Source organism: Lolium perenne, chromosome 7 (genome assembly GCF_019359855.2).
Source record: "Lolium perenne isolate Kyuss_39 chromosome 7, Kyuss_2.0, whole genome shotgun sequence".
Lineage (NCBI taxonomy): Eukaryota > Viridiplantae > Streptophyta > Magnoliopsida > Poales > Poaceae > Lolium > Lolium perenne.
In genome coordinates this window covers 218103693-218127433 of record NC_067250.2, presented here as the reverse complement: position 1 = coordinate 218127433, position 23741 = coordinate 218103693, and the positions used below count along the sequence as shown (strand labels likewise).

Here is a 23741-nt window from a genome sequence, read left to right as displayed (position 1 = left end):
TTTTGCGGGATGGACTCAGCTCGGTCGAGTTGAGAAGCTCGATTTGAGCTTCCCAACTGGGCAGGGCTGAGAGGCCTCTTTGGTATGAGGTGGGCAGTGCTCACTTGGACCGAGCCGGTCTAACAAACAATAAAAACTGAAAAAAGCTGTGATGAGATGGGAAACTCTGAGTTCACCCACTCTACCAAACACACCCTAAGAGCATGTCTAACAGGCCCCGTATAACCCGCCCACCCCGTAAAATTCCGGCGACATACGGGGCAGGCGCGGTTTGGGCCGTCTAGCAGGCCCCGTATTCGGGCCGCCCCGTTTCGGCGGAATACGGGGCCCAGGAAATCGGCCCCGTCGCCCCGTACATATAGTGGACGCAGGTGCGAGTGAGGGGTTAACCCCTCACTCGCAGCCCTAGCTCCGCCGTGCGCCACCGCCTCCTCCTCCTGCTCCGGCGAGCAATTAGCCGCTCCTCCGCGCCGCATTCCACCCCCAAGCCAGGATGGACTCCCGCCGCCGCAGTAGCGCCTCGCCGGCGAGCGGATCGAAGCGATCCCGCTCGCCGGACACCGTAGAGGAAGCGTGGCGGCTCAAGTGCAAGCTTTCCGCCGCCGGGAGCCGTCGCGCGGCCTGCAAGTACGCCGGCGCGCTGTACGTGCCGGAGCCGCTCCGGGAGTACGCCGCGGGTGTGCGGTGGTACGGCATGACCCGCCGCGCTCAAGCCGATGAGCGGCGAAGCGTTCGAGAAGTGGCGCGCGCGATGCGGCGCGACCGCGCGGCGATGGCGGCATGGAGGGCCACCATCGGCGGCACGGCGCGGAGGAAGCGGAGGCGGCGAGGAGGAAGAGGAGGCGGCAGAGGAGGAGGCGGCCTTCCGCCGTGCGGTGGCCGAATCCGAGGCGGATGCTGCCGAGAAAGCTCGGGCGGAGGCAGAGGAGCAGGCGGCGGCCATCGCCGCCGTCCAGGAGTTCGAGGCGCGGCAGGCGCGGGAGGCGCGGCAGGCGCAGGAGGAGGCGGCGAGGATCGCCTTCATCCCCTACGTCATCCTTGACGACTAGACGTAGGTTGATCCGTAGTTAGATGTAGTATGATCCCTAGTATGATCGGAATGTATGTATGATCCGTAGTATGATCAATGAAGATGAACTTCCCGGGGTTTTTATTTTTGAAAATACGGGGCGAAATACGGGGTCTGCTAGACGGAATGGCTCGAAATGGAGCAGTTTTTCGATACGGGGCGAAATAAGAGACTTATACGGGGCAGCGAAATATGGGGCCTGTTAGACATGCTCTAAGAAGGCTCCGTATAAAAAGAAGTATCTCTCTCCACGGGATCTGAACAAAAGAAGAAAAAGGAAGGATTTAGTTGGCCAGCGTGGGGATTTGATCCAGGGATCTCATGGGTTATGATTCAACCTGCTTACCACTGGGCTGCTGGTTCGGATGGTGATGGTTCTGGGTCGCCCGACAAGAAGAAGCAGATGGAGGCGGAGCTAGAGCATGGCGGCCATGGCGGACGGCCCTGGTTGGAGAAGGACTTGACGGCTGCGAGCGAAAGAGGACGAGAGCGAGAGCGTCGAGGGTGAGCCTGAACATGGGGAAGCCGGAGGTGTGCTCGGTTTGGCCGGAGGAGGACGAGGGCGGCCGGAATTGACGAATTACTCGCCGGAGTTGGAGGCGGAATCGGCGATTTCACCGTCGATTTACAGAGCCCCAGGCCGATTCCTTGGTTGTGGAGAAAGATGAGAGCAAGGCGGTTCTGGTGGTGGTCTCGGATAGACAAGGGGAGGTCTGTAGCGTCGGAGCCATGGTGAGGACGGTGGTGGCAGTGTTGTTCGTTCCTCGGTTCCTCCACAGAGAAGAAGGAGAAGTGAGAGAAGATGGGGGCGGCAGCGCGAGGGAGGAAGAGGAGGGCGCTAGGGTTTCTAGGGCGCAGCCTCGGTGGGGATTAAAGGAGGGGAAAAGGCGGAGTGGGGTGGTTGGCGCGGTGGTGGGCATCGACAGCGACCGCGGGGAAAAAGCACGAGAGGCTCGTGCTCTCTCTCTGGGAGTTAGACGACAACCATGAAAAGAAGGGAACGAAGGGGTACAGGCCAAGAAATGGGCCAGACTGGTGGGCTGCTGGGAGGAAGATGGTGGGCCGCCGAGGTGAGAGGAAGCAGGCCAGAAAAGAGAGAGAGAGAGAGAGAGAGAGAGAGAGAGAGGAGGGAGGCCCGGGTAGGATAGGGGTTAGGGTTTTGTTTAAATGAAAGGAGGGAGAAGGTTTTATTAAACCACTAACAAGGAATCTCGCCCCGAGATTCCACGTCCAGGTACGGGGAGAGAGGTGAACTATCGGATCTTCTGGCGACGTGTCGATCTCCTCGACACCACTAACAAGAGTTCTTGCTCCAGGCTGATCGGCGGCACTACTAAGAAGAAGTCAGTGTTCCACTGTTGATGATGCGCTTTCGTCGGGATCCTCCGAAGATCGGACCTATTAGGACAAGCAACATTTTTTAGGAAAAGGAGATAGAAAATACGTGAGCTCACATGAAAACATAAGAAAAGACAAGTGATCCTAAATTACAAATGTAATGAAAGGGAAGCATTGGGAGATAAAACCAAAATTTTCAAAATAATTCAGAGTAAAAATATTGTTCATATCCAATACAAATTTAAGGGAATTGGGCCCAGAACTGGATCCATTAGGTGCAATACCAAATCAGGAACCAAAAACTTCTGGCTGTGGCTGTTGTACTAGTGTTTGCACATGGTAACACAAATAAACAGTGACCAGGTAGAATCAGGACATGATCATCTAGTACAAACCAAGATCTGATCCACTTGATGCTTTGCAAAAAAAATGGTATGCATCTCACTAACAGGAAGACCCCTGAATTTTGGATTGATCATCACAGAGAACAACATTAGAAAAAGACCTAAGAATGAATGACTTATACCAACACGCCAAGGAAAAGGAGCAGCAGTCTTGGGCCATCCTGCCGCTAGGCCAGGGCAAGGGTCCTCACAGCGTGTCGGCCGCGGTGGTCTTGGTCCGGGACCGCTGCGAGCAAGAGCATGGCTGTGGGCGCACCCTACCAGCAAGAGGTGCAGCTCCTCCCGCCGTCTTTGTCCCTGCATATGCACACCACAACTTTTTTACTGATTGAAACAAACTTACATCCACATATGCTTATGCTTTGATGCACTGCCTATATATTCAACAGAGATAAAAAAGAAGCGAATAATACATGAAAAGGGAAGAGACCTCACCAGCAGCAGCAGCTCGGAGTGGTGGCCGGTCACCAGTAGCATCAGTAGCGTTGTTCAGGTGGAGCAAGTCGTTATTCATGCACCCCATCCTTGCCTTCAAAGACGCCCTAAGCTGTAATAGCATTTGTCAAACACATCAAGATTCTTTTCATGTGTCGAAAAACAAAACATGTGACAAGAAAAGGTAAGAGAAACTGAAATACTGATATGGTCAAGGCACAATCATTTATCACACATATCTTTGGTTTCTTCATTAGAATTATGAATGGATTGATCTCCTGAAGGACGGTTAAACATTGTTCATACAGATACAATATAAATATTTCAGTATTTCAGTTATACCCTGTTTTGATGTATGCATCCGGGCCAGGAATTGGACATTTTGGATTTCAGAGGCCCAATTCCACCGTTTGGATGTGCTCGATATTGAGAGCCGGAAACTGATGCAAATACCAAGCTAGAAACTAATGCGTGTGTTTGTGCCCTCCTGCAATACGGAGGCCTCCTGCTCGGTATCGCTCGGAATTTGGCCATCTCCTGAAACGGTACACACCTCTTCGTCCCTAGAAAATAGAAGCAAGCTCAACTGCTAGCTCAGAGGAGGCGCCATGGCGCAGGTAGGCCTCTCTCCCTCCCTCCCTCCCTAACTCAGCTCTCCGACGGACTTACTTGGTACTCCAGCGGAAGTCTGCACCCTCGTTCTCCCTATCTCATCCCCCCTCTTCCAGACCCCCTAATCCTAAATCCCGAAGCGGGAGGCCGAATGGCGGCCGGAGGCGGAACAGCGGTGGGAGGCAACATTGAGGCCGAGCTAAGGTTGATTTGGTATTGGGAACAATTCAATTCCAGCCCTCCAATTCATTACATCCGAACAGAGCGTTACCTTAATGGCATCACAACAACAAACTAGATGCAAGCTGGGTAAAAATAAATGATGACCTGGCACCATAATTGGGATCTTTCACATAACTTATAGTGTTAAGAAACAATCCATTTACAGATGCACACAAGTCAAACAGAAAAAAAAAGACAAACTTTGATGCTTTTGGAAATAAACCAGACGCCCAATCCTCTCATGTAGTACTTGGACTTATGCTGATTGGTCTCCTGGACTACACGGGAAGCTTGATTGGCTCCCAAACTGGTCAAATCCATCACTCCCAAAAATTCGGTCCTCATCAAAAAAAAAACTGTTCTAACAAATGGTAGGTAGCTTGATTGGCTCGTGATGTCCCTTGTTTTAGATGGTACTGCTTCTTGTGCAAAATAAACAAATTATGTTGGATTCAAACATATATATGATTTTCTTATTTCACATAGAAATAACATCAAGCTTTAAAAACAAATCTACGTGTATCTTTACTGTCCCCTGCTGCACACCCTCTCAAGCTCTCAAGCCAGCTTCGCAATACTAGTATAACTGTGTGAGAAACACTACACTACACAATGAAGATTATCATTAATTAAAACATAACTGCTGCTGACACCTACTAGGCAATAGACCGGCTTCATATTTTGCCCAGTCGCGAGTGCTACTGGTCGAATCCAACTTTATATTTACTTTTATATACCACAATTCAGATTTCGCAGCTCATAATCAGTTACCAAATAAAGAGATATTAATGGTCATAAATTTCTGTACAAATGAATCGCAAAAATAGAGCAGGTCATAAATTTAACCTTCTGCAATTCTGGCCGCTAAAGCTGCCCACACATTATTATCTTGCTTATGAAGAGAAACCAGTTTATGCTTTTCCAATAGTGCTAATCATATCATTTCAAAAATGTAAACAGGGCAGCTTTATCTGAGTGTGCTCAGTCCCTGCACTATGATAAATATATCCTACTATCAGGACACTTCTATAAAGAATCTGTCGTAGATGACTGGCAAAAATACATGCATACATGACTAGATGATCATTAGTGCATGTAAATGTACTACCTCCGACCATAAATAGATATCGGAAATTTGACTAAATTTGGATGTATCTAGACACTCTTTAGTGTGTAGATACATTTAAATTTGGACAAATCTTTGGCATCTTTTTATGGACGGAGTAGAACTTTCCAATGTAACTGTTTCAGCTACCTACTTGACAAGGGGCAAGAAACTCGTACAGAACTTTTACTGTAAACATGGCAGCAATTGGACATCCACATGTTACGAATATTTCGCACCATGTCAAATATATAAAATTATAACTGTAAATATCGATGTTTCTTTTCTGGAAATAGTAAAAGGTCGAGATACCAGAGGGTCTGACACTACTAACAAGCAGAAACGGGGCACTAGTTAAGATAATCTAGTAAGCGTATTTTCCAGAGTTAATATGGTAGCGTCCAACAAGCGATTTCATGTAGATAAACATGTCTCAGAGGATCAAATCGGCTTTCAGAAGCCAGCTGAAGCTTCCCATTTGGCAACTAATGATATTAAAAAAAGGAGTACCAGCTAATACAGTAAAATTGCCAAAGTAAAAAAGAGAATGGCCGACTTAACCCATGCAAATCAGCAGCACTCATACATCTACATGTTCACCTATGTGGAGTTATTGTGAACATCATGGCTTTGAAGAAAAGAAAATAACCAAAACACAAGAGAAATGCCAGGATTAAATGTTGAATCAATCAAACTAGAATGTTTCACAACACGCAGCACATACACCATAACCAACCGTCAGTATGTGGTGGTGCACTGGTGTATAATAGCAAAGGCCACTGATATTTTAAGATGCAAAACATATTCAGTAGGAACCGCGTGAAAAAAAAAACAGCTTCTTTATGCCTCTTAAAAATAATTATTTTACAAACTGGGCAATGCTATGCCGCATTTTAAACGAATACAACAATCTTATATTTACTAATTGGAGGCACCGTAAAAGCTTCCACGTTAATCCACATCATTAGAATAATTAGGACAATTAGATCTAAAACTAATGGCTAAGATTTGTTAAGAAAGTTGTAAATTTTAGTGTCGCATAGGCCGTTACATAGACACGTCTCTCACCTCTAACAAATCTAATCTTCCAATCTAAATTATACGCTCATGATGGCACGTGAACCGTGCAGTTTTATGGAAGTCCCGGTATCGTACTGCGAGTAGTTTGAAGATAGTTTTCTTCCTGCCAATGCCTATCCGCTTTGTTTTTATGGATCTAACAAGCCACCTATATTTTTGAAAAAGCTAAATAACTTCTGATTCTTCACGGAAAAAAACGCATCTAATCGTTGCCTCCTCCCTCACGACAGCCTTCACCATAGAAACCTAAATCCTGGCGGCGCATGCACATCAAGCATGATATGGCGTGGATGTTCAGCAGATCTAGACCTGATTTATAACCGTAGGTAGCGCTATGTGATTGCCGGCCGCAAGCGCCGGCCGGCACGGCGTATGAGGCTTCACGGTGGCAGCTTGCAACCTAAAGAGGAAACTGTGAGTTCTTTACTTCTTTTAGCATAGTAGTATGAAATTATCCATCCCTCCCCGATCACAATTCTTTTTGGATCTCGACATGAAGCTGGTGAGGTTTTCTTGACTTACATCGAATTGTGTTTTAGGCTAAGTGTTGATCTGATTCAAAATGTCATCGATGCAGCTGCTTCACCATCGTGGACTGCAGTGTAGCTTGGGCATGGAAGCTACAGAGATTTAAAGGATCTCCTGTGTAGCACGCTTGCACCAAGCAACATGGATTAGAGTGTGATTAAGTTTAGGGCGAGTATATTCAAAGGTAGAAGAGAAATGGGATCAGTGAGAAGCTAAATCGAATAGTGTTTATGAATTAAAGGATGGATGAAACTACAAAGTTTAGGACAGCATGGAGAGGTGCAAGGAGGAAGATGATGAAGAGCAGCGCTGGGTTCCTCTTGACGATCGTCGGTTGCATGTGGCCGGCCATCATGGCAGAACGTACCAGGCTGCCTCTTCACGACACCAAGCATGTATCCACCAGCTCCCAACATCATTATGGATCTCTTCTGGTATGAGCACACCCCGCCAAGGTCCGGTGGCGAATGGAGTTGCAGGCATGGACTGCGAGGCTCCTACCAGCTGTGTCTCCACGTCCGAAACAATAAGTGCCAATGTGAAGTTGTGGTGGTCAGCATGAAGCCAGTGGACGGAACAGTTGCGAGACTTCGATGCATGTCGACAACTATATTTGCAATAATAGGAGCGAAAGGTGCTTCATTCCTTCTTTCTGAGAAGAATTCCGAGACAATAATATATTTGTTTTGTAAGTATTTGTTGATCTGTTTGTGCAGCTGAGCATAGTTACTTAACAATTATCTGCATTCGTGGATCTCCTCCCGTCACTCTTAACAGCCCTGATACCAGCGACATGCAATGCATGGCGAGGCTGACCACAACACATCCCCTGGAACTGATACCATTGACGCACAAGTCAAATTACATTTTTTTGCTCTCTAAATGGCAGATTAAGCTACTATTTTTTGCAGTACTAAATAATGGGTTTCATGCTTATAGCTATGTTCCTTGATGGTTTTTGCCTGAAAACGAGGGAGTTCTTAATTTACACAGTTTGCCCTATAGCCTTTGTCATAAAATAAATTAAGTTATATGGCTTCAAATTTTCCAACCGTTACATTCAGCCGAGTGTCCATCTACTTGCTAGAATTGGTCATAGATGTACATGATGTTTGATGGAAAAAAAAGTACGTGTTATGCTATCTAGGACATGCAGTTATAATGGGAATTATATTCCTGGAATTATTATTGATTCTTTGTGTTATTTTGTAGACTTGCTAGCGCTCAGTTTTGTTCTTGGCAGAGGATTCCCTGCAATGTTTTTTATTTGTAAAAGTTACAATCAGCATTGTCTTGGAAATGTAAAATTCGATCATGTGATTTGAATATACCAAACTTTTTTTTCTTCCGATCAGGGTTCATGTTCAGGTATGCTGCCCTAATTACTTCATTCTTTGTACACTTACCGAGTTATGAGTTCACATTTTTACAGTTTGTTGTAAATAAACCTATTTATTATGGATTTGTGTTCGCATAAAAAAGAAGATTACATGCATTGAGACTGTCTTATTAGTATCTTCACCAATTTCATAAAGATGTGAATATCCATTTTTGTTGTACTCCATATTGTTTTCTGTTTGAACGTAAGGAGAACCTTATGTGCAATCTTTGATATATTCTATAGAAATTTACTATATGGTTTTGAAATAAGATCTCTTTAAATGTACATAGGCTCAAAATCAAATATATACACATACAATAGGATTATGCTTATCACACAACTCTTAAGGATATAAGAGCTATGTGGCTATGAAATAATTGGATACTTCGATTGGCATATACTATTCTAAACATTTTAATCCTTTCGCAATCTACATCACAATCTTGACAAGATATAGAGTTCCCATGTGCTAGAGATAGCTAGCTGGTAAGTAATCACAAACTTAATTATGAACATGGATTTAATTTATTTCTTAACTTTATTTGTTTTAAATTGTGTGTCCTCTCTTTTAGAAAAATCATGATATATTTGTAAACAATCAAGTGTGCATCAACATAACGAGCCTAATTAATAAGTAACTCGAAAATATATATGTTATGTTCAAAATGTTGTGAATGTTGAGATGTGATTATCTACATCACTAGCCCGTGCAGGTGCACGGGTTAATGACTAGTAGAGGTTAAAGCATATGTTTCAATTGATTTCAGCATATGAAATCAAGCGCAACAAATAACCAATTATGCCGAACACCATCACGTCACATCAAAGTAGTAAGTAAAAAACGAATCTTGGTGCAGGAGCCTCATTCACAGCAATCATACCTCACTATGGCAGATCAAAGTGCAGAACTGCACTCAATAAAGACATGCAGCAGCATCAGGCTTGGGTCGTCGTCTTGGTCCCAGGCAGCAGAAATGCCTGAGCAGCAAGGCATGTGGAACATGTTCTCCAACCGTCATCACGCACCATAGCTCCTCCCGCTACTCAATCTTTCTGTCTTAAAATAAAAGCAATGACCATTAAACAGAGAAAATTATATCCTAAATTTCCAGTCTTAAATATTCAATTTAAATTAAAACTCTCCTTCCTCTATAACATAAGAATGCACCATAACAATCCTAAAATTCAGAATTAGACACAAACATTCACTGAGTAGATGGAAGCTAAATAATTCACTTGACTATTCACATCGCGTTCCTAAAAATTTCAGAATCCAAGAGAGAAGTCCAGAACCAAAACCAACTCAAATCCTACAAAAAAAGAACTAACAGAGAAATTCATATCATAAATTGAATTAAATAAACAGAACTTATAATCCTTGGGCAAAAAAATGCTGTTGTCAAACAATTCTTAACCGCTTCATGCATTAAAATAGCGGTAAACTTTCACAATTGGAATGAAATAGATATAAGTCGAAATTGATCTCAAAACATGATTCAGCAGATTCATATAAACATATACTGCATAGTATTTTGAATTTATTTTATAAATCTGCAATCAAGAGCAAATGGGCAGCAATAGCAGCATGGTGTATTCATGCATCTCACCTAGCTCAGACTAGCTAATTCTCCACATCACGAGTTAATGTTTACAGCAAAGCTGGAAAAGTTGTTTTTCCTTGTGATCCATCTTCTTATCCATGCAATTGATCTAGATTACCTATCACTATCAGTACCTAAGCACTAACTTTTCTATACATGAGTGAACGGGTGAGTTAACTTATTTTATTAAGATATTTCTCTTACAATTTCTGGATGCATACATATATCTTTTTGTTGGCACTCTGCAAATAGATGGTTCATAAAACCTGATGCATACAACCAGCCAACTCTTTATAATGAACAGAGATGCATATCACACAAACCTGATGCATGCAAAAATACATTTATCATAAAAATTCAGACCAGCAGTTTTCATATCAATGTACTCAGATTTAAGTTGAGACTTGAGAGCATCAGGTTTTGGTAATGCACAGAACTTTCCGAAACCTCCTCTTCCATGTTTTCAGGCTGCAACAAGATCGTCAGGTTTTCTAATACACCAGAACAAATCCCGCCACTACTAGGGAAAGGCTTATAGCCGCACTCCTTACCGCCGGCAAATACGAGCTGAAGATGCCGGCGGTAATACCTTCCAGGGGGGCCTAACAGTACCGCCGGTGAACAGGTAGGACGGCACCGGGGGTAGCTCCTTTACCGCCGGCGAAAATAAAATCGAGGCGCCGGGGGTGCAATGGGCCCCGGGGTCCCATTTGGGCCTAGCCTTACCGCCGGCGTATTGGGGCCGAAGCGCCAGGGATACTGGGCTCTACCGCCGGCGAACGCGCGCAGTAGATGCCGGCGGTATTGCTGAGCCAGGGTGGGCCACCTGGCCTTAACTTACCGCCGGCGTTTTCGGCCAGCAGATGCCGGCGGTAACGTGCCCTACCGCTGGCATTTTATGTTATAGGCGCCGGCGGTAACCTGGGCATGTCCATTTAGGACGACCAGCCACCTACCACCACCCACACACACTCATATGTGATGGCAAATCAACCCAAGCACTAGTTAGCTCATTCCCCCACCCATTTTAGCTATTTCAACCAATAAAATATAATGTATTTGAGCAAATCATGCACTACCTAGCCCCTCTAGCATGATTTGCATAATCTAGATCTAGATCTATCTCCTCCCACCACCTTTTCCACTAGATCTAGCTAGATCTCCCCATTTCTTAGATCTCTAGATCTCTCAAGCATTAAAGTCAACGTGTGGCGTCTCTCCGGTGCTTTTGGACGTCGCGTCAACTAATAGGTACATAACTAATGAGTGGAATGTTCATGTGTTGGCGAAAATTCGCGGTTATATCACTAGTACTAGTGGTGGCAAAAGGTGGTCCATATATGTAAATGCATTGTTTTGCATTTGTTTACGCGTGCAGGAACATTGAGTTGCCAATGTTTTGCCGGAATGTTGATTAACTTCCGTTCCGGCGAATTTTGGAACTCCAGCATGACAATATTTAGCAAAGGTCATGCCGAATTTTTTCCGTGAAAACCGAGACGGCGGTGTAATCAATTATCTTGTCTTGTAGGCGGCGATGGTCATCGCGATGAGGGAAAGCGTCGTGGATAGATACGTGGAATGCGCGACGGCCGACATGTATCGAAAAAAGCGAAAGGATATAATGTGTCCTTGTCGAAGATGCAAGCTAGGATCGTTGTTTGACCCCTTCTCAGGCATAGTGAATCAACACCTGCTCAGGTATAGTTTCATGGAGGGGCATACTCAGTGGATGAGTGATGATGGAGATGATGATATCGATGGTGATGATGATGGAGGTGATGATGGTGGAGATGATGATAACGAAGGTGATGGAGAGGATGCCCCACACGACAATGGAGAGGAGGTTGAAGAGGATGGCGCACACGTTGATGGTGATCAAGAAGGCCGGGAAGAACATGCGGCCGACGAGGACATGAGTAGAAATACCCCGCTAACCGCGGCCGTGCAGGACCGTCATGTTCAAGAACTTCTTCTCAGCAACACATCGACCGACCCCAAAATCGCTGGTAGACGGAAGGCTAAGCTGGATCAACTCGAGGTAGACTCGAGAACTCCGTTGTACGATGCAGCTCGTGGGACGGAGGAGAGCCGTCTGAGATACGCTCTCGATATTATGGAGATGAAGGCAAAGCACAAATGGACGGACACAAGCGTGGACGAACTCTTCGGATACTTGAAGATCCACTTTCCTAAAGATAACACGTGTGCCGGTAGCCTACAGGAGGCCAAGAAAATCGTGTGCCCTCTCGATTTACCGCACCAGAAATACCACGCATGCATCAGTGATCGCGTAATATATCGGAACGAGCATGCCAATCTCGATACATGCCCACAGTGTGGCGAATCTCGATACAAGAGAGGGACAAGAAAATCTCCTCGAAAAGTTGTGTGGTACTTCCCGCTCACGCCCCGTCTGCAGCGGTACTTCGTGGACCCCAAGGAAGCAAAGCTCATGCGCTGGCACGCGGAAAGAAAGGAGGCGGTGATGCGTGATGTGGAACGGGTTGAAAACCCAGTGCTAACACACCCTTCGGATGCAAGCCAGTGGAAAACATTAGACGATGAGTATTACGAAGAATTCGGGAAAGAACCAAGGAACATCAGGTTGGGTGCGAGCACCGACGGACTCAATCCGTTTGGGAACCAAAGCAGCAAGCATAGCACCTGGCCCGTGTTTGTATGGATGTACAACCTCCCTCCATGGCTATGCCTGAAGAAGAAGTACATACACATGAGTATGCTAATCCAAGGGCCGACGCAGCCAGGGAGCGATATCAACCTGTATCTGGAGCTATTGAAGGAGGAGCTAGTCACTCTGTGGGAGGAAGGGATAAAAACTTGGGACGCCTACGGACAAGAAACTTTCCGTATGAAAGCCGCACTGTTGACGACGGTGCAGGACTATCTTGGATACGGATATATCGCGTGCCAGGTGTGCCACGGACACAAGGCATGTGTGAGGTGCATGGAAAAGACGCCGTTTTTACAACTGGGTAAGGATCCCGGGTCTTCAAAAACCGTCTACATGAGCTGTTGAAAAACTGGAAAGACTGCCCTCCGGCGGGTAAGATAAAGATGCAGAAGCGGAAGAAAGGGGACAAGCGAAAGAAAAAGGAACCCGGGCCGCTCTTGGGGGTATGGAAAAGGAGGTCCGTGTTTTGGGACTTGCCGTACTGGAAGATCCTCGGTACGCCTCATAGCCTTGATGTCATGCATATCACGAAGAACGTGTGCGAGAGCTTGCTTGGCACTGTGCTCAACATGCCGGAGAGGACCAAAGACGGGTCGAAAGCAAGACACGACCTGATGGCCCTTGATATCAGAAAAGAGCTTCATTTCGCCCAGGTTGACAAGGAAACCGAGGAGGAGGAAACAGATGGTCGCAAACGCAAAAGGGTGGCCAAGCAGCGCGAAACTCCTCGCCCCTCCTGCTTCACTCTAAATCCTGATGAGCTCGAACAATTCTTCAAGTGCCTACTAGAAGTCAAATTTCCCCTAGGCTACGCGGGGCTGATACGCAGATGGCTGGACCTGACGAAAAAAATCTTCAGCGGGATGAAGTCTCATGACTGTCATGTCATGATGACGCAGATACTTCCGGTTGCTATCCGAGGGATAATGGAACCGCACGTTCGTGCGACGTTGACTGACCTGTGTAACGTCTTCGACGTCATCACTCGAAAGTCGATAACCGTCAAGAAACTCGGGAGGTTGCAGGAAGAGATCGTCACCATCCTATGCGAGATGGAGATGTACTTCCCGCCCGCATTCTTTGACATCATGGTCCATCTGCTGGTGCATATAGTGGACGATATCGAGGATCTTGGGCCCGCGTTCCTTCACAACATGATGGCGTTAGAAAGAATGAACGGCTTCATCAAAGGATACGTTCGTAACAGGGCACATCCGGATGGAAGCATCGTCCAGGGCTTTCTCACCGAGGAGTGCATCTCTTTCTGCAAGAATTATTTAAACGAGGACGACCCACATCCGGTTGGATTGCCCGCCAACAAGCACCTCGGCAGATTCGAGGGAGTAGGCCACAACGGCGGGGAGGGAACTCGACGCGGATCAAGATGATAGGAGAACAGACTTTAACAGGGCCCACTTAGTAGCACTACAGCACATGAACGAGGTAGAGCCTTGGGTGGATCAGCACATAAACATGATCAAGAGCAGGGCTGACAAGCCAATGACGGAAGAAGAGGTATTTAGAGCGCACAACTCCTCTTTCGCGAGCTGGTTCAAAGACCAGATTGATGCCAATCCCCCACCAATGGCAAGCGGCGTAGACAAAATGATATTGGCCTTGTCTTGTGGGCCCGCCCCCAACCTCATGACTTATCAGAAATACGACATCAATGGTTACACATTCTCCACAGAGGAGAGAGACAACAGAAGCGACTATCAGAACTCGGGTGTGACGATGGAATCGTACACGGGTGAAGAGAAGAAAAGGTACTACAGAAGGATCAAGGAAATCTGGGAGCTCGACTACGTCGGGGAGAAGCTACCGATGTTTCGTGTCAGATGGGCTACGGACGTCACAAAAGAAGATGCGTATGTCACCACCATGCGGCTGCCCCCCAAATCCAAGACCAAGAACCCCACCGCACAAAATGAGCCTTGGGTATTGGCTAAGCACGTCGAGCAATGCTTCTTCATAACTGACCCGTCAAGGCCCAGCCGTGTTGTCGTAAGGAGAGGAAAAAGGGCCCTCGTCGGAATGGATGGAGTTGCCGACGAGCAAGACTTCGACGGCCTCGTCGGAGACCCAATGATGGAAGAACCCGATGAAGACGATAGAACCTACACACTAAGAAGAAGAAGGACGACGCTACCTAGGTCAAGTGTTCCTCCGTACACAAGGAGTCGCGACGATACCGGTGGGGTCACAAGGACCAAGCGGAAGGGACTTTGAAGTCATTTGTGTATTTATAATAATTATCTCTCGAACAACCATTTGTCCTTCTCAAGTGTACCCTAAATTTATGCCTTGGTTTTTTATCGGATATCCTCGAAAGGACTTTGAAGTCATTCAAGAATTAAAATCATCAATTTATGTCTCGCAATTTATCCTAAATTTATGTCTTGGTTTTTTATGTCTTGGTTTTTTATCGGATGTTGCCAAAGGACTTTACAATTTATCTAAATAACTAGAAACAATAAAAAAAGGTCTTAAGAAAAGAAAAAAAAGTTGCCAAAGGACTTTACAATTTATCTAAATAACTAGAAACAATAAAAAAAGGTCTTAAGAAAAGTGCAAAAAAGGGTGCCTTTTTTGCACCCACAGGGATTCGAACCCGGGGGGCTTCGGCTGTGCAGAAGCGACTGGAACCACTGCGCTAGCGAATCGATTCTGTATAACTAAAATGGTTTACGGAATTAATACAGTGTCACCTGTTATCCCCGGCGAATTGCTCGATTTTGCCGGTGGTAAATGCACTTGGGCCCACCTGTTAGTGGCTCAAACGTTACCGCCGGCGTTTACAACAAAACGCCGGGGGTAAAGTGTCCACGACTTAGTCGTTTTGGTCCGCGCGTCTGTCGTCGTTCCCCCCAAATCGACCGCCGTACCGCCGCCCACACGCCGCCGCCGAGCTCCCACGCGCGCTCCAGCCCGCCCACCTCCCACGTAGCCGCCGGCGCCGGCCGTCCGTTGAGCTCGCCCCCGGCCCCTCCCCTCCTCTTCTCGACGTCGGAGCTGCTGTCCCGCATCAGATCGAGCGCCCTCTCTCTCCCCTGCCGCAGCTCGACCCGCCACCGCCGGCCTCCCCCACTGCCGCTCCTCGCCTGCTGCAACGAGTGGCCAGACGGCCGTCTCCCCCACCAGCGGGAAAGCAGGAGTGGCGAGGAAGAGCAAAGGGGCCTCCTCTTCTGCCCGGACGCGCGGCTGGGCGATTCCTGCTGCGCCACAGCACGAGGAGTTGCGGCCAGTGCACCTCTAACTCGAGCAGGAAGGAGGGCGTCCGCCGTGGAGGCCGGTCAGGGCTTGCAGTTCTCAGGTACATGGTCTTTCCGGTGGTATCAAATGCGACCCTCCCGGAGTGGCATTTGCAAGCCCTCGTTTTCGATAAATTAGCTTGAACTGAGTCGAAACTGAGGCACACAATGCTATGCCAAATAAGTGACTTTTAATGCTGTTGCTGCCTGCATACCTTGTCTTGAACTGAATTCAAATTCAGAAGATTGAAACAAGGTGCCATTGGTTTGATATGAAATGGGGTAGCCAGGTCACGTTCAAGTCACTTCTCTAGGAAAGCATGCAGCAATTTGCAATCCTGGCGACATGTTTTTCTGCTGATGCCAATATCTTAGATGTGTGTATGTAGTGTGCATGTGCTGGATATGAATCGTACCATCCACATCATCAGCTTTATAATCTTACTGTTGTGTGCAGCAGCACATTTGTCCTTGCGTTGACGCGTGTGAATGCGAGGCTAACACAGCCAATTCAATTGATGTGTTTTTTTTTCTTCCTATGCGATGTAGCTAGCACAAAGTAACCTGTTTTGATTCAAATGCTTGATAAATAATTCACTTGCTGTCATTTTTATTGGTAGTTGCAATCATGGAAATGGCATGTCCTTGTATGCCACATGTTTTCTGCTTGCTACTTCTTCTAGTATTTAGTCCATTCATCATGGAGAATAATCTCCATCTGTTGATATTTCTTGCCCAAATAGCTCAAAAACTGTGATGTAGAATTGATTCCTCATACATAGGCGGTGCCTGGCATTTTGAGTGAACAAAAACATGTGTTCACTGTCCTTGATTTTTATTTGCTTAACCAAATGCCTCTATACTGTTCTGAACTCAAGTTGGAATTTATCAATGTTTAAGCCATGAACAAACAATTCAGTGCTGTACTGGTTGTGCCTATACTGGATTTATTCAAGATGAATTCAGATTTTGCATCTGCTCCATCTGGCTCCATGCTTGACCATTTTTGTACGATGCCTAGCTCTGCTAACTGTTAAGTTATGATGCCTGATGCTACTCTGTTACTTGGGCTTGCAGATCAAAAAAAACCATTATAAGCATAAATAGCAACATTGGAGGAAACTGCAGAGCTGCTTAGCTAATTGCTTTCAATCATGAAAAAAATTGCACCTATTGCTTTCAATCATGAAAAAAATTGCAGAGCTGCTTAGATAATTTCTTTCCATATTATTATGTTTGTCTATTTGGTTGGAGAAGTTCAGAAAATGAAGCAGATTTTGTGTTTGGATGGTCCAAACTCTATCATTTCCTTTTGATGGTGGTAGACCTGAGCCTGATGTGGTGGTGGTAGACCTGAGCATGTGTTTGGAAAAGTTGTGTGAAATCTCTCTGCAGGTACACATTGAGTGTCCATGTTTCACCGGAATGTCGATTAACTTCCGTTCCGGTGAATTTCGGGCACTCCGGCATGACCATTTTTAGCAAAGGTCATGCCGAATTTTCGCATGGCATTGTCTTGCTTCTAGATTGGCAGTGCACTAATGAATTTAGTATAGCTAGGTTGTTTGGTTTTGTCAAATTAAAAATAGGTCAATTACATCTGGTGCTCATGTGCTCTAGGTCTCTTGGTTTGGTTAGCAGATTTAGATTTTAGAACATCTGGTGCCACATATATTACACGTTTCGTCCTGCGGAGTCTTAGGTTTCAAATCACCGGACATGAGATTTTGTTATTTAGAGTGTTGGCAGCGGAGGATTTATTGGATGCATAAACTGATTTTCTTTAGATATTCTTTAGCATTACACTTTCCTTATCAGTATGCAAAGGTGTGTTAATGTTTTGCTGTATCGATAAACCTTCTCCCAAATATATGTATTTGAGCTGTACTTGAGGCTGGCACTAATAATTCTGAAAAGAACGTGAGCTCTCCTCCCGAGTCACTATTGCTATGAGATGTGTCTTGTTATTTGCACTTCTGTTTCTAGCACTTAGAGAGATGTGCATGCTGAAACATTGAGGAGTTTGGGATTTGGTAGACGTCAAATAGCTCAAATTTACGCGCAGTATGACTCAGTTTACTCTTTTGATATGTCAAATTTGGTAGAAACTTATTTAGTAGCCTTCACATGACTAGGTTAATCTATCCTGCACACCTCCTAGAAACTGAAATAGGAACTTATTTGAGCAGAATTATGCCGTATATAACAAAGATAACACACATATGTTGTGATGGTACTTGCATAAGCTCATTCATTATGGTTCATTCAGTTTCATTGCATATGAACAAATAGTACTTACTCTGGCTCAAACACTTATAGTAGTACTTACTATACTTTTGATGCTATTGTTCTCTAGCTAGCGATGTCGTCTTCTGCAGACCCCAACGAAGACGTTGACGGGTCTTCTCAGCGGAATTTGGATGAGCACTATAGGCTCATGGTCTCGGATCAGCTGGAGGAACTTCCAGGCAGCGATGACGAGTCCTCGGAGGAGGAGGATGCTGAGATGGACAACGATGGTGAGGATGAGAGGGCCGCTGCCGACGAGACCACCGACAGTGGCGTTGCCGGGGGTAGCTCGGATACTACTACCGAGGCCAAGAGGAAACGGAAGCAGCGGCGCCCAAACAGGGTCGGCACCACTCGCGACATAATCACCGCGGTGGACGCCAAGACCGGTCTTCCTACTGAGCCCAAGCACGTGGCGAAGGGGTACGGCCTCCAACTGGGAGCAATCCTTCGGGACGTCGTCGATGTCAACGAGACGAAACTCCGAACCAAGAAGAAGCAGCATCTGCAGGCCCAACTCCTTGCGCGGCTGCACGCACGGTATGAGTTCCCTGTGGAATACAGGAACGAGGATCCCAAGGATAACATCGTGAACAGACGAGCCCTCTCTAAGTTCTCCAAGAACCTCAGCGGTTATAAAACCATGCTGAGGGGGATGCTTGGTGACAATGAGACTTGGGAAGAGATCCAGCGCCACTTCCCGCGGATGACGCTGGAGCAGTATAATAAATTCTTGGAAAACGAGGAGCTCGAGTACACCAAACGACAATCGACCTGGGGGAAGGAGTTGGCGGATAAGAACATCGGTCACCACAATCTCGGTTGCCGTGGCTTCGAAGGCAAGCAGCCGGTATGGGACAAGGAGGACCAGGCCTACATAAATGCTGGCCTCGAGCCCCCTTTTGCCAAGTACAAAGACCCACTCCTTAGGGCATATCTCAGGTCCCGATACCATCGAGAATTGGGTGGGAAACGTGTCACGAAACCTGATGTGGTGGTGGGAGTTGAGTTGGTCGCCGACGCGAAGGTGATGGCACTAGAGAAAGCAGTGGTAAGCAATTTACCAGCTTATTAATTTGATACTGCTCACCAAGTCCATTACATTCTAAAATTGTTCATGTTACTTCTGGCAGTTGACGGAACAAGCAGCCGCCGAATCAGCTGGCTCCTCGTCCCAGACGTTGACGGGCAAAGACCCGTGGGACACGCCTTTTATCAGGGGTCTGAACACCGTGAAGGCGCGGCCGCTTTTGGACAAGCCCCACCGTGTCCCCGGCGCCGGAGGAGGTCGCAAGCTTGCCGACTATGGCTTGGACGTGCCCGCAAGCACTAAGGAGTCGCGGCAGGCGCAGAAGGACCGGGAGCACGAGGCTCTGCTGAAAAAGGTGGCCGACTTGGAAACAACCATGGAGCAACGCGTCAGTGCCGAGGTTTAGCAACGAGTCAGTGCCGAGGTTCAGCAACGCGTCAGTGCCGAGGTTGCTAGCAAGGTCGATGACGCGGTGGCCACCAGGGTCAATGAAATCATCCCTGATCTTGTGTTGTCGATGAAGAATTACTTCGCCGGCGGCCAAAAGGGACCGATGCCGGTTATCAGCCTAGGCGCCAGCAACTCGGACAACCGGCCTCCAACTAGGCACGCTCAATGCACACCCAACTTGGTGACTCCACCCGCCGGCAATGTCGGCGCTAGAGAGGATTCGCCGGACCTGGGGGCCACGGTACTAGCCCCTCGGTCACTGCACGCCTGGCCTCGGTCCTTCAACGCGAGCCGAGCTCGACGCCCTCACGGTAATTAATTTAGTCTCTCAAGCTCTACAAATTAGTTACTTTGTCGTCGCCCCTCTCGACCTACACATGTTTTCACGGAGAACGCGACTCCTTGCACCTTGCTACTGAATGTGGACAACAAGTTGAAGGCTGTAGCGAGCGGCAGTGTCATCCTGCCAACACAGCGGATTTTCCACTGCGTCAGGATGTATGATAGCGTGAGCCGGGTTCGCGTGAACCGGTCGTTACCGGGATGCCAAGACCTCCATCCTCCTTATCAACCCCCGGAAACGGAAACCCCGCTCACTCTCGGGGACCTCAAGAATCACATCCTTCTATGGCCGAAAGCCCTAATTCGGCTGAACACCGCCGCCTCAGGTTCGGAGGCAAGCTATGGCATGGTCACTCCTCAGGATGCGACGGCTGCCCCGAGTCCTCCACCGGCTGGTGGTCCTTTTGGGCCCGATAGCCAGCCCGACAGTCAGCCCGAGAGTCAGCACGGCAACGCGTTGGACATCGATCAAGCTCCAATCGATACGTTCATCGCTGAGATGGAGGGCGACGGGGTTTCTCCTTACAAGCCACCCGCCGATCGTACGCTAAAGAAGAAGTTGTTCCTTTCACAAGAAACTCCCGAGCAGGAAGACCCTACCGCCTTCACCGCTCCACCCCGAGTTGGGCTTACCCCGAGGACACTCCTTGGTGCGACCACGGAGGGTATGAAACAAAACGCCACTCCCAGTTGCAGTAAGAAGAAGGCCAGGAAGCGGAAGAAGTCCGGAGATGTTGCCGCAAGCAAGAAAGTGGTTAATGACAAGTTGCCGACCCCGTGGAGGAAGATGCATCACCTAGGCCAGCCTATGCTGCCGGCACACATTGTCCGGCAGGTGACGCCCGATATGAGGAGCTTGCATGATGCTTGTTCTAATGAAGGAGGACCTACTTCTTCGAGATAGAAATCCCTCGTACCCGGTTTTGACGGCCAAGGTGCCCAGTGGCTTTGGCTTTGTCACCACATACCCTGCGGACTTGATGTTCATTCGATATGAAGACATCTTCAGGCTCTTGAACATGCAACAACTCGACCGAAACTTGGTCCGCCTCCTATCGCTCAGCATGGCGCACGATATCGCCATGGAGAACACAGCGGACATCGCTATCATGGACCCCTTCTACATGACTCCAACTGTCGTCCAGAACGAACAAGCGTTTCTGGCGAAGTACATCAAGGATTTCTTGGTGTTAAACAAGGATAAGAAATGCTTTGCCATACCATATTTCCGCGAGTAAGTATTTGGTTACTAGAGTACCCTCTATTACATTCTTTCATGAATTTCCTTCATAGTTGATCGAGTATGATGGTTTATTTCCATTTTGCGCAGATTCAAGTACTGCACCCTCCTCCTCTTTCACCCGTATCATTCACATGTCAGTTACCTCGACTCCGGGCTTGATCCGGACAAGGACTTCACCGACCTTAAGTCTACACTTGATAAAGCCCTCAGCGGCTTCATAGCCGAGGTTGGCATCGACAAAATCAGGCATGAGAAGAAAGTGAAAGGTTGCTATGTGTGCAACCACATAACCAAGTTCCCCTGCCTCAAGCAATCGGCGCATGACAATGGGATGGAGGCCTGGTTTGCCATCCTACAGATGAGGTCGATTGTAAGGTCTCAGAACGATCTCTTGTTGCCATCCAGTCTTCAGCGGATGTTCGTGAACATGGCGGACACCACCGATGAAAACGTGAGAGCCGAGTTCCGTGCCATCCAGCGAACCATTTGCACAATACTCTGGAGGGATGTCTGCGGTAATGGTGGCTTGTTCCACTATGGTCCCGCACTTTCTAAGGCCGAGATAGAAGGCCGATTAGAAGATGGATGTGACGACAGAACATTCAACACGCTTGAGGGCATCCGTCCCTTCCACTTGAAGCCGACTTGACTCAAACACTTTTGTCCTTTGCAAATGTTAGTCATAAAATTACTTAAGTAATTTTCATGCTTTTTCTTTGCACTACTCTATGTTATATCTCTCTCTACTAATGTACTAACAACTTTCATTTCTTTTTTCTGTGTTTGCATAGATGACGTACTATGTCGTCTACCACGGCAGGGTTCCTGGAGTCTACGAGGACTGGGAAGACTGTAGGAGGCAGGTCCACCGTTTCAGCGGCAACAGCTACAAGGGGTACACCACTTTGGAGGAGGCGGAAACTCGATACGCCAACTTTCGAGCGGGACAGAGGAGGGAGATGTGGAGGACCCCTTTCATCGTGATGATGCTTGTCGCCACCGTCTCTCTAGTTTATGTCATTGTTGTTTAGCTAGGTCATCGACACCGGACTTATATGTATTTGTGTAACATGTGCTACTTCGAGTCGTGATGTTTGAACCATATGGTCAACTATCTACTATCTAAACTTGTCTTATTAATGCATGCATGTTGTGAACATTTGGGACTTTCTATATAACTGTGTATCTGTGTATCTGGCTGTATTTCTAGTAATATCTGTGTTATACTTTGATGTGTGTATTCTTGTGTATGTACTGTGTATTCTGGTCTGTATTCTGGTGTATATACATTACATTTCGAGTTTTATTTTTTTAATCCTGTGATCAATACCACCGGCGCTCCTAAACTATACCCCTGGCGAAACTGGAATCGCCAGCGGTGCAGCCTATTACCGCCGGCGAGTTGGTAAGACGCCGGTGCTAAGCCAGTACCGCCAGCGATTTGAGAAAAGCGCCGGGGATAATGTCACTTACCACCGGCGATTTGAAAAACGCTGGCGGTAAGAGGTTACCACCGGCGAGGAGGTCGCCGGCGAACACGAAAACGCCGGCGGTAAGGGTTTCTGGTGCGCCGGCGGTAGTACATTTCCTAGTAGTGCGCGCACTTGCCAACTATTCTAGCATGTCCACCGAAATATAACAAATGCCAGAAACATTTGCAGCACACAATTCAGTCGAGAAAAGAATTAGCCATCAGCTGAGATTGATCTCATTCAGCAGATTCATGCAAACATGTTGTATTTCAAAAAAAATTATTAATCTACAATGAAGAGCAAATGGGCAACAATAGCACCGTGTATGCATGCATCTTAACAGCTCGGACTAGTTAATCTTGCACATCACGAGTTAATGTTTAGGGCAAACCTAAACTAAAATCATATCTGAATGTACAGCTAGCTCACACGGAAATGGACACCAAAATATCTGAACTTTTCACCAAAAGTTATCTACTTATCTGCTAGTTGTTTAACACGGGGTGGACAGTGTCAGTCAGACGCCAGCCAGAGTTCACAAGGAAGAAGCGGAGATTGATCTTCGGTAGTAGAGGGCTGTACGAAAACATAATGTGCTGGTCTGAATAGTCACTACGAACTAACATATGATCTGAAGTCCAAGCACTCCACAAGGTACAAAAATGAGGACGTACATGCAGCCTGAAGAAATAAGAAGACTCGGGAATCCTGACAACGCATTGTGCAAGTGTGCTATAGGGTTATCCTTCTTTTTACAGTACTATAGTAAGGTCTTGTTGAACCAAAAGAATTAGTGTTCATGAATTGGCTTAACCTCAGTAGATTCTCCAGAGGATTAGTTATGCATCCACGTACAAACTAGTTGAGCGGTTACACGTTCTAGTTTTCAACCAAAGCGTACACTAAAACAAAAGAATTAGAGAGGAATCAAACTTGGATGACCAAACCTATTATTTATTTCAAGACAAACCAGGGTTAAAAATCAATACTACAGATCCCATTTCATTTCTTGTTGATTCTGAAGCTATTTCCTTAAGAAAGGCAAAGAAACAATATGAGTTGACACCAGAGTTGTAAAGCAGCAATCCCGATTTGATATATATCCATACTACCGTGAGTGGGGGTGGAGATTAGGTGAAGTGCACTTCCCTTACCCAGCAGACGGGTCGCCTAATCAATTAAAACCACACATAC

At 46.8% G+C, this 23741-nt stretch overlaps 3 long non-coding RNA genes across 5 annotated transcripts in view; 1 reads left to right on the top strand and 2 right to left on the bottom strand.

The window, feature by feature from the left end:
* LOC139833098 (uncharacterized) overlaps positions 1-9359 on the bottom strand; it is a 30677-nt gene extending 21318 nt beyond the window's left edge. Inside the window, exons 1-3 of one of the 3 annotated variants that reach the window (XR_011748174.1) lie at positions 9056-9359; positions 3242-3358; positions 2934-3108 (exon numbers count right to left, since the gene is read on the bottom strand). This is a non-coding gene — a long non-coding RNA (uncharacterized lncRNA). The remainder of the gene's footprint in view (positions 1-2933; positions 3109-3241; positions 3359-9055) is intronic. The other 2 variants (XR_011748173.1, XR_011748175.1) reach the window with 2 other exon arrangements.
* Positions 1128-1963, bottom strand: LOC127314163 (uncharacterized). Its single transcript, XR_007859448.2, has 2 exons — positions 1416-1963; positions 1128-1326 (listed from the first exon to the last, which is right to left on the bottom strand). It is a non-coding gene; the product is annotated as an uncharacterized lncRNA (long non-coding RNA).
* A 5961-nt stretch (positions 9360-15320) lies between the features above and the next one.
* LOC127314166 (uncharacterized) lies at positions 15321-22268 on the top strand. The gene is made up of 2 exons (XR_007859450.2): positions 15321-15783; positions 21867-22268. It is a non-coding gene; the product is annotated as an uncharacterized lncRNA (long non-coding RNA).
* Positions 22269-23741: the final 1473 nt, after the last annotated feature.